The following is a 9,243-nucleotide window of genomic DNA, read 5'->3' as shown; positions in this document are numbered from 1 at the left end:
ATTGCTTCTTAAAAGGTGAGCATATTATAAAAAATAGACTTTACTTGTTATTTTATGATTTTTTTTATAGGTTTTTAATGCTAATGATATGATCATGAAATAGATGCTATGAAAATTACTATGAAAATAAGATAATTTATATTTATTTATTTTCAATGTCTATTTTTCACATAATCATGACTCATTATACATAAGCACTACGTGCGACACTAGTTGCATTGTGTTTGATAGAAACATGGCAGGGAACTTATGTATTTTGTATTGTGGTGAGTAGATTATTAGGATGAATTAGGTGAATTTATATTTTCAAATAATTATTGAGGATGAATCATCTTTAGGTAGATCTTTATATTAAATGTAATGTATAATATGATATTATAGCATACATGCATAATATTATGTTTGATTAAAGTTCTTTTTTAATGTGTAAATTGTAAGTCTAAGTTGATTTAGTGGTAATTTGTTTGAGTAAATCATTGGTATTTAATACTATTAATTAATTTAATTTAATATTTTTAATATAAATAATACTGGAGTATTAAGTTTAAGATATGGTTTTATAAAAATAAGCTTTCTTTATGGACTGCTTTACTATTTTCTTTACATGGTCCATTTGTAGAAAGCTTTTCTAGTTTAAAAAATAAATAAAAGCAATAGGATCGCACACAAAATAGAAGAAGATGGTAGAAACTTAGTTTTGTTGTTTCTCCCTCGTTTGGAGTTAGAATTCAAAGCTCTCAAAGTCATTTTGGGAGTTTTTTCATATTCTTGACGTAGTGTTGATATCAAATATCATGATTCATCACATAAAGGTCTTTAGAGCACTTGCAACAAGCTACAAGAAACCTCTTAACACACAAAACTTTGTACTTTGATTGATATTTGTATTTTCTTTGCAATTAAATATATGATATGAATGTAAATAGCTACGTGAATCAATATTCCATAATTGAGAATGGCAAACTATGGCTTTTTCCATGGAGGAGGTTGGGCCCTATCATGTGTTTTTTCTTATTCTTTCTAAATTTGTTAACTTATTCAAATTCTTTTATATTTAATAAAGTTGTCTATATCTAAGATTGGAGATACTAGATTGATTAGGTAGTTCACTTTGCAACAATGGTATTAAAGCCACAGATATACTCTAATGTATTCCAATTAGAGGTATTTAAACAAAAGGAGACACATAGGTGCTTAGAAGTGACATCAAAGACCATTATTTAGTTCAATTTATACAACTCAAACATTAATTATTTATCATTATGAATCTCTACCTTGAATGATAGCCCATAACCCAATGGTTTATTACCATTTCCTTCTAGGTTATGTTGCAATCTATTTATGTTGGATAATCTTATTTTAAACACTAACTTAGTTTTAATGTGAATATGTTGATTTATGATCTCTTCAAGTTTTTTCCCTATCCATTAATAACCCGAGTGCATATTTGCTTTATGAAGTGACACAAGTAACTAACGATATAGATCTACTATGTGAGGCAATATCACTAGCTCATGATGTAGATTCACTACATAAGGTAGCATCAATATGTTTATCCATGTAGATGTATTGCATGAGGCAGCATGATTGGTTTGTGGTGCAAATTCAGTGCATAAGACAATATTATGATTGCCCACACATGTTATAGAGTTCGGAAGTGTAGATTCACTATATGAGAGAGCACTAGAGCTTAATTTTATTTAGCTTGGTTATCAATAGTATTTTGATTTATCTAAATATGACATATATTCCACATTCTAATGGTATGGGACACTAGAATATGTGATATATGGGTAATGAAGTACTTGAGTTATTTATGCTCTAGTCATTAGCATCTTAAATGCATAATACTTTTTGTTTGAACATTGATGCTAATTCATTTTACTTTCAATATTTTTATTTCAAGAGTATATTTAACCAAGAATTGCTTTTGAATAGGGATGTGTATTATGAAAAATGGATTCTACTTATTATTTTGTGAGTTCTTTGTAGGGTTATATTATTGAGGATGTTATAGGGATCGACTTGCACCATGCTATAGATGTTATGCAAAGTGCTATGAAACTAAGATGATTTAATATATTTTTTTAATTTTCATTATCTATTTATCGCATAATCTTGACTTTTACATTTAAGCCATGTGTACGACACTGGCTACATTATGCTTGATAGCTAGATGGTAGAAAAAATTTGTGTTTTGTGTTATGGCGAGAAAATTATTAGGTAGAAGTAGGTAAATTAGTATTTTTGAAGAATTATCAAGTATACATATTCATTAGGTGAATCTATATAGTAAACACAATGCATAATAGTGTATTTACGTGATATTGGGATATATATAATGTTGTCTATTATTAAAATTATTCATTTATTTATGAATTATAATCTTACACTTATTTAGAGGTCATTCTTTAAACTAAATCATTGGTCTTTAGTACTTTTAATTTATCTAATTTAGTAGTCTTAATATAAATAATGTTAGTATTAGATTTAAGATATGCTTTTATTAGAATAAGCTTTCTTTATGTAATATGTTGCTATTTTAGTTGTGTGGTCCATTTTTAGAAAGTTTTCTAAGCTTTCTTTATAAAAACAATGGGATCGCATGTAAAACAAGAGAAAAGGGTTAAAACTTGCTTTTCTTGTTTCTTCTTCATTTGGAGTTGGAATTCAACGCATTCAAAGTCGTTTTGGGAGTTTTGGCATGTTCTAGATATGATGGTGATGCTAAACATCGTGAGTTGGAACATAGAACTCTTTGTAGCAAATTGCAACAAGTTGTAGGGAACCTCTTGACACACAAAGCTTTATATGTTGATTGATGTTCATATTTTCTTTACAATTAGATATATGATATGAACATAAATAGTTATGTGAATCAATATCCCATAACAGAGGATGGCAAACCATGGCTTTTGTCACGGGGGAGGCTCGGGGCGTGTTGTGCATTTTCATTTGTTATTTTTGAATGCATTAACTTATTCAAGTTCTTTTATATTTTATAAAGTTGTGTATATCTAAGATTTGAGGCACTAGATTTGCCACTTTCAACAAAACTTGAGTTGTACCATTAACTTAGAATATCCCTTGCCCTTCACAATAGATTTATAAATACATAGGAGACCATTGAAATAAGGCTTTAACAATTGGTCGAGGATTGCTTATCATTTTCGATCATACATGTATGCTACAACAACTGATCCAAGGGTGCCAATTCCCATCAAAGAAGTCAAGGATCATGTTGCCAAGTCAAGTAAAGAGAGAGATAATAGACTTAATAAAAAAATTTCCTCTTTGATACGTACATGGCTTCCCTTTTCTTTTTACCAAGCCTTTCTCTAGTACTCTAGAAAAACCAAACAACTTTGCAAGGCTAATAGGCCTAAAGTAGAACAAATCCAATCTATAAAGTGGGAAGCTATAGTGAGTTAGACACTATGTTCAAGTGCAAAGAGACCGACTCACAAATAAAAACAAGATCATGACTAACATCAAGGTCATCCCCAAAGTTTAGCTCCTTCAATTGATCACCATGGATATTGAAGGAAGTTGTTGAGGTTGATAAACACATGAGATAAGATAAAATGAGGCATGACACCTACATTAAAATGAAGTCATATGGCTATTAATGAGAGTATGCAAAAAGCAAGACAATAGAATAATAAGTTATCTTTCACTCCTATATCTTGTAATTTGCTTGTTTCAGCATTTGCCCCAACTCATTCCTAATTCATAGAGTGCATATAAAAACTTATCAATGGTATATGACAAAGCCCAAATCGTGTGCAACCTACTCAATGGTGAACATGTCTTCTTCCACTATGCATACACACATGTAGAATCCGTTGTTTACTGAGGCAAGAGTGTGCAAACTTGAACCTGCTTTTATAAAGCATGCCACCGATCTGGTTCCAGTAGTAGGGAATTTGTCAACCATCCATAGCATTGTTAGAGGGAAAGCGAAAACAATATCCACACATGCCCTGCCCTTTTACAATGCCTTTTGTGCAAGCCACATTCGTTACCTTGAGAACATCCTTTCCTATTGAGGATGTTGTGTCTATATATTGCAGGATATTTATGAACTTATACCTATAGACCACGTGTATCATTGATGCAATTAGAGGGCAAGAAGGCACATTGTAGACAAAGGTATACACATGCGATTCCATGTAACCCTAACATGGAAGGCAGAACTTATACCCATAGACCACGAGTATCATTGATGCAATTAGAAGGCAAGAAGGCACATTGTAGATAAAGGTACACACATGCAATTCCATGTACCACTAAGCTCCAAAGCTCTTGCAACAATGTTTTCTCCTTGTCTTCCATAGCATTTAGCATTGGTCTTGCATGCTCAGTAATTACCCTATTCTTTCTCTCTACTATTCCATTTTGTTGTGGAGTGTAGGAGCATGTATATTGCCTCTTAATACCTTACTGAAAACGAAACTATTCAAACTCACTAGACATGTACTACCCTCCTTTTTCTAATCTTCAAGTCTTGATGCAATTGCCACATTCTTTCTCTACTAATGCTATGAACTACTAAAAATAACAGTCTTAGATTTTTGTTTCAAGTAGTAACCCATACCTTTCTTGTCATGTCATCCACAAAGGTCATGAAGTAGTGAGCTCCTCCAATTGATGTTGCTTGACATGGTCCCTGTAAGTTAGTGTATAGTGTGGCATTGGTTGTAAAATAGAACAAGTTGTTGGAAATTCTTCAAAGTTTATGTGAAAACATTCACTTGCCAAGTGTTGCCCCCCAAAAAATAGCCTACCCCAATCTAGTGGCAATTTTATACAAAAAGATGTATTGTTCCACCTACTTGAACCTACAACAAAGACTTCTACATTACATATAAGTCCTTTATTTCTTTTTTGTGAAGCCTTTAGTAAGGTGCAACTCTTTAGAGAAGGTTCGTAGTGATAAAGAGAGTTTCATAGCTTGCAAATAGAAAATCCAACATGATTTTCATTTTCTAAATTTGAGATATATAAATATAAATATATAATTTTTAATGGATGTTAGTTATTCTTAAGTATAAATCTCTCAATTCAAAATATGCCATGCCACATTTTTGCTTTGGAGAGAGAGAGAGAGAGAGAGAGAGAGAGAGAGAGTGTGTGTGTGTGTGTGTGTGTGTGTGTTTGCATGTGCGTGATTTGAAAATTTTAATGGATATCCAATATTATTTAATGATAAATATATCTCAAGTAAAAAATATGCCATGCCATGTTTATGCAATGTCCTTGTTGAATATTTTTCATACCTCGAGGCTTATTAAAGATGAACGTAGGCACCTCAAGAAATGTTTAGAACCTTCTCATTGCTTTCAACTTCTTGGCAAACCTATGATGAAAGAATCATGTTATTAATCATTGGATTGTGAAACAAAATCCTTTAGATCATTCACATGAGGTGGGATGTGTATGATAGGTCATGAAAGATTTATCTGGGAAACACTAGTACAACAACACCACGTGCTCGATCCATCTTTGCATGGTTCATGGCGGTACTCAAGTAGTTTGCACTTGGCATGATAGGTACATTTCTATGCTTTGGAGAGGGGCACATTTAGATAGCTATAAAGCCCAAAGTGCTTTCTAACATGCAATAGTTTGATCATTGCCCAATCCTATGCAATTTAGTCTATTGTGCTTAAATAATTTTGGTATAAGACCCCTTCCATTCAAATTTAATTGCTCATGTCTACAAAGCTAAAAAAAATTATAGTATGTGAAGAAGGTATTGGTTGACACTTCAAATAAAACCAAAAGCATTGTTGAGAGTTGGGAAATTCACTTGAGGGTGCTCTTGAGCTCTTAAAGAAGCATGCGTGAAGTATTGCTACAAATAGGAGAAAATATTCTTTTTGTAACTTCACGATGTGAAGAGGCTACTATGCGTTGTCTTGCTTGTGATGCTTTTGATACAATTTCATGGTCTCTTGCAAGTGATTTAGCATTAGATGAAATTTCAAGAGCTTCACAAAAATGAGTCTACAAAGGTAGAATGGAAAGGTAAGTGGGCAATTTGCAATGAAGGCCCTTCTACATTTTACTTTATTAGCCTTACATAAATGAAGTTGTAGTAGTTTCTTTGCAATTGTTGGTAAGAGATCCATTATAGAAATGACCAAAAACTTCTAAGTTTCTCAATGTTCTCCATGAGAATATTTCAAAGGATGTGCCCTTGCTTTTAGATAGGCCTTTCACTCAACAAGAGGTGGAAACTATTGTTAAAGGCATGAATAAGGGTAAACCACCATGCAATGGTTGCATGCAAAATTCTCCTATACTATTTGGGAAGCTTGTACTTTGATTTTATAGAATGATAAGTTGTGTTTAAGTGTTAGGATTCTCTTCCTCTCTCTTAATGAGGGCTTGATTAAGTTAATGCATGAATAGTCGAAGAGAAATAGGCTTGGTAAATGGAGACCCCTTATTATGTTGAACATCATTCATAAACTATTAAAGGCTTTGGCACAGGAAATTAAGCACGTTCTTTCTAAACTACTGCATAAACAATGGTAAAGGTTTGTAAAGGGCCATGTGATTCCATATGTTGGCATGAATATGAATCTAGTAATTGACAATGTTATGTAACGTAGAAGAGTCATGTATGCATTTACATGGATATCAATAAAGCTTATCTTGTCAACATCATTCATAAGATGTCAAAGGCTCTGGCACATCAAATTAAGGATACTCTTCCCAAACTGTTGCATAAATCTAAATGGGCATGTGTTTCCAGATCCTAACATGAATATGAATCTAGAAAATTGATAATGTTATGTAAAGTAGAAGAGTCATGTATTCATTAACATGGATATTGATAAAGCTTATGATGGGATAAGCTAGCAATTTATCCTCGATAGGTTGCCAATCTTGGGGTTTGGATTTACACTTCTTTACTTTCTAATGCATATGACCATATTTACATTCATGGTATTCTCACAAAGGCTTTTGAGCTAAAGAGGCCTCATTGATAGGGATGCCCAATTGCTCCACTACTATTGGCCTTCATCACACTGCACCTCTATTTAAAAATTTCCTAAAATCCAAAGTTTATTTAATAGAGGCCTTATGTTTCCCCCATTTTGACAAGTTTGTCACGTAGCTTTTTTGCTAATGATAATTTTAATATACTTGAAGAAGATGGACTCTATCAAGTATCCTTTGGAAGCTTGTATGATCTATATGGTTAGATATCTAGTTTCATATTGAGTAAATAGAAACTGAAACTTCTTTATTGGGATTGGAATTCAAACTTATCAAACTCAGTGAGGTTCTTAGGTACCTTGCTTGTCTAGTGGGCACGTGCATTATCCTAAAACGATGTTAGTTAAAGGCTAAACTTTCTTCATGAAATGAATTAGCCTATGGTCTCTATGGTACATTGAGATACTCAAATATGTTCTTATTTCTATGACTATCTACATGCTTATTTACGTTCAGTTAGAAGTAATGGAAACAATTAGAAAAGATAATTGGGGACTTTTTATTGTTGCATACCAAAACAATGAATGACACGTGATTTCTTATGAACAAGTAGCTACCCTTATGGTTGAAAGAGGGTTTGGTCTTCAAAGCCTTTGAGCAAAAGCTTAGAGATTCATTTTGGATTGTTGAGGAGGATTGATGTTAGCCAATCATGGAAATTTATTCTTGATCACTAAACTAGTGAAGTTAATATTTTGAAAATATGTCACGACTGTAGCTCTACTAGTTTAAACTTGTGACTATGAGCATGGGTGTGTGTTCAAATCCAATTTCAACAAAAATTGGACCATCCTACCTTAAAAATACATTTGCATGAAAAAAGAGGAATTTGAAAAAGAACACTGATAATTTTAATTGGGATGAAAGCTATTTAATGTTCAACACATGATTTAAGTTAAGGCTTCTAATGTGGCATATAACTTGGTTTCTTCCTAGAAGTGTATCATACAAACATCCAAATTTTCTTAGTCTATCGGCTAAGTGAAGAGGCTTATTCTCAAGGATTTCACATGATTGAATAGGATTTTAAACTCTTCATAAGAAAGGTATTAAAAGATGGAGTGATATCCAAGATTTTGGTAAATTGGAAAAAACAAAGATGCATGATTTGAGGTACATTTTCACACTCAATAATAGGGAGGTGCAATGCTTGGAAGAGGTAATTAAGAAAGTTAGGAATGGGTAACCAAGCTCGATGGGAATATTAGCTTGCTTAAACTCTGTATAATCCTATCTCCAAACATATAAAATCATGTATAGACTCCTTAAGAGAGTCTCTTGAGGTACAAAGTTTCTTTTTCAACCCTTTCCTTGGGAAGGTATTCATAAATATATTTGTTGGTATTCTAAAATCATTCCTCTTTCTCATTTAAAAAATCACATTCGATTGTTATGGAGCATCTCATACAAGACTTGGAAAACATCCTTGTTTAAAAAATCACATACGATTGTTATCGAGCATCTCTTACAAGACTTGAAAAACATCTTAAAGGGTATAGCTCCAAAAAATCTAGAGACCACTTTCAAGGAGTGTCATAGGAGACTTAGAAAATATCGAGTAGGCATTACCTTACAAAATATAGAAAGTATACAAAAATCACATAGTTTCAATCCATTATAAGCATAGAAAGATAAAGAAGCAACACTTAAGCGTCCAAACAAATTGCAACCTCTACAACCCACAATAGGACACTAGAATGACTACCAAGTATCAATCAACATGCATAAACCATCAAGTAGTAAACAATAACAAGAAGAAAACTCTAGTAACATAAACCATAACAAACTAAGAACACTAAAACATTCCAAATGTCAATAGGCAAGATTTGCAGGCATGTTCTCCATGCTTGAACACAAATATAGAAAACAATACCATTTACAAAATCTAACTAAGAAATATAAATTAGATAGGGGAATTCTCGTGTGCACTTGTGCACCCTTGTTTTTGAGTTGTAGATGAGTATGTGACTTCACGAGGTATCTGCGGGCTATTTGTGCACTTGTGCACGTTTGTTTTTGGGTTGTATGTATGTGACTTGGTTTGGTTCATGTTGTAATGAATAGGACATGTAGGATTGTCAATTTTTGTTGTCCATTGGATCATCTCACAATACATCAATTATTCCACCACACCATGCACTAGTGTTAAGCATACTAGCTCCTCCTCATGATATATCTCCAAATGGAAAACTATTTTAGGAGGAAACATATTAGTTTCATGACCATTGCTTA

This window comes from Lygodium microphyllum, chromosome 13 (assembly GCF_053477565.2).
Source record: "Lygodium microphyllum isolate KBCC chromosome 13, Lygodium_microphyllum_v1.1.10, whole genome shotgun sequence".
In the NCBI taxonomy this organism is placed as follows: domain Eukaryota; kingdom Viridiplantae; phylum Streptophyta; class Polypodiopsida; order Schizaeales; family Lygodiaceae; genus Lygodium; species Lygodium microphyllum.
The sequence above is the reverse complement of the archived record's forward strand: the minus strand, read 5'-3'. Positions refer to the sequence as shown.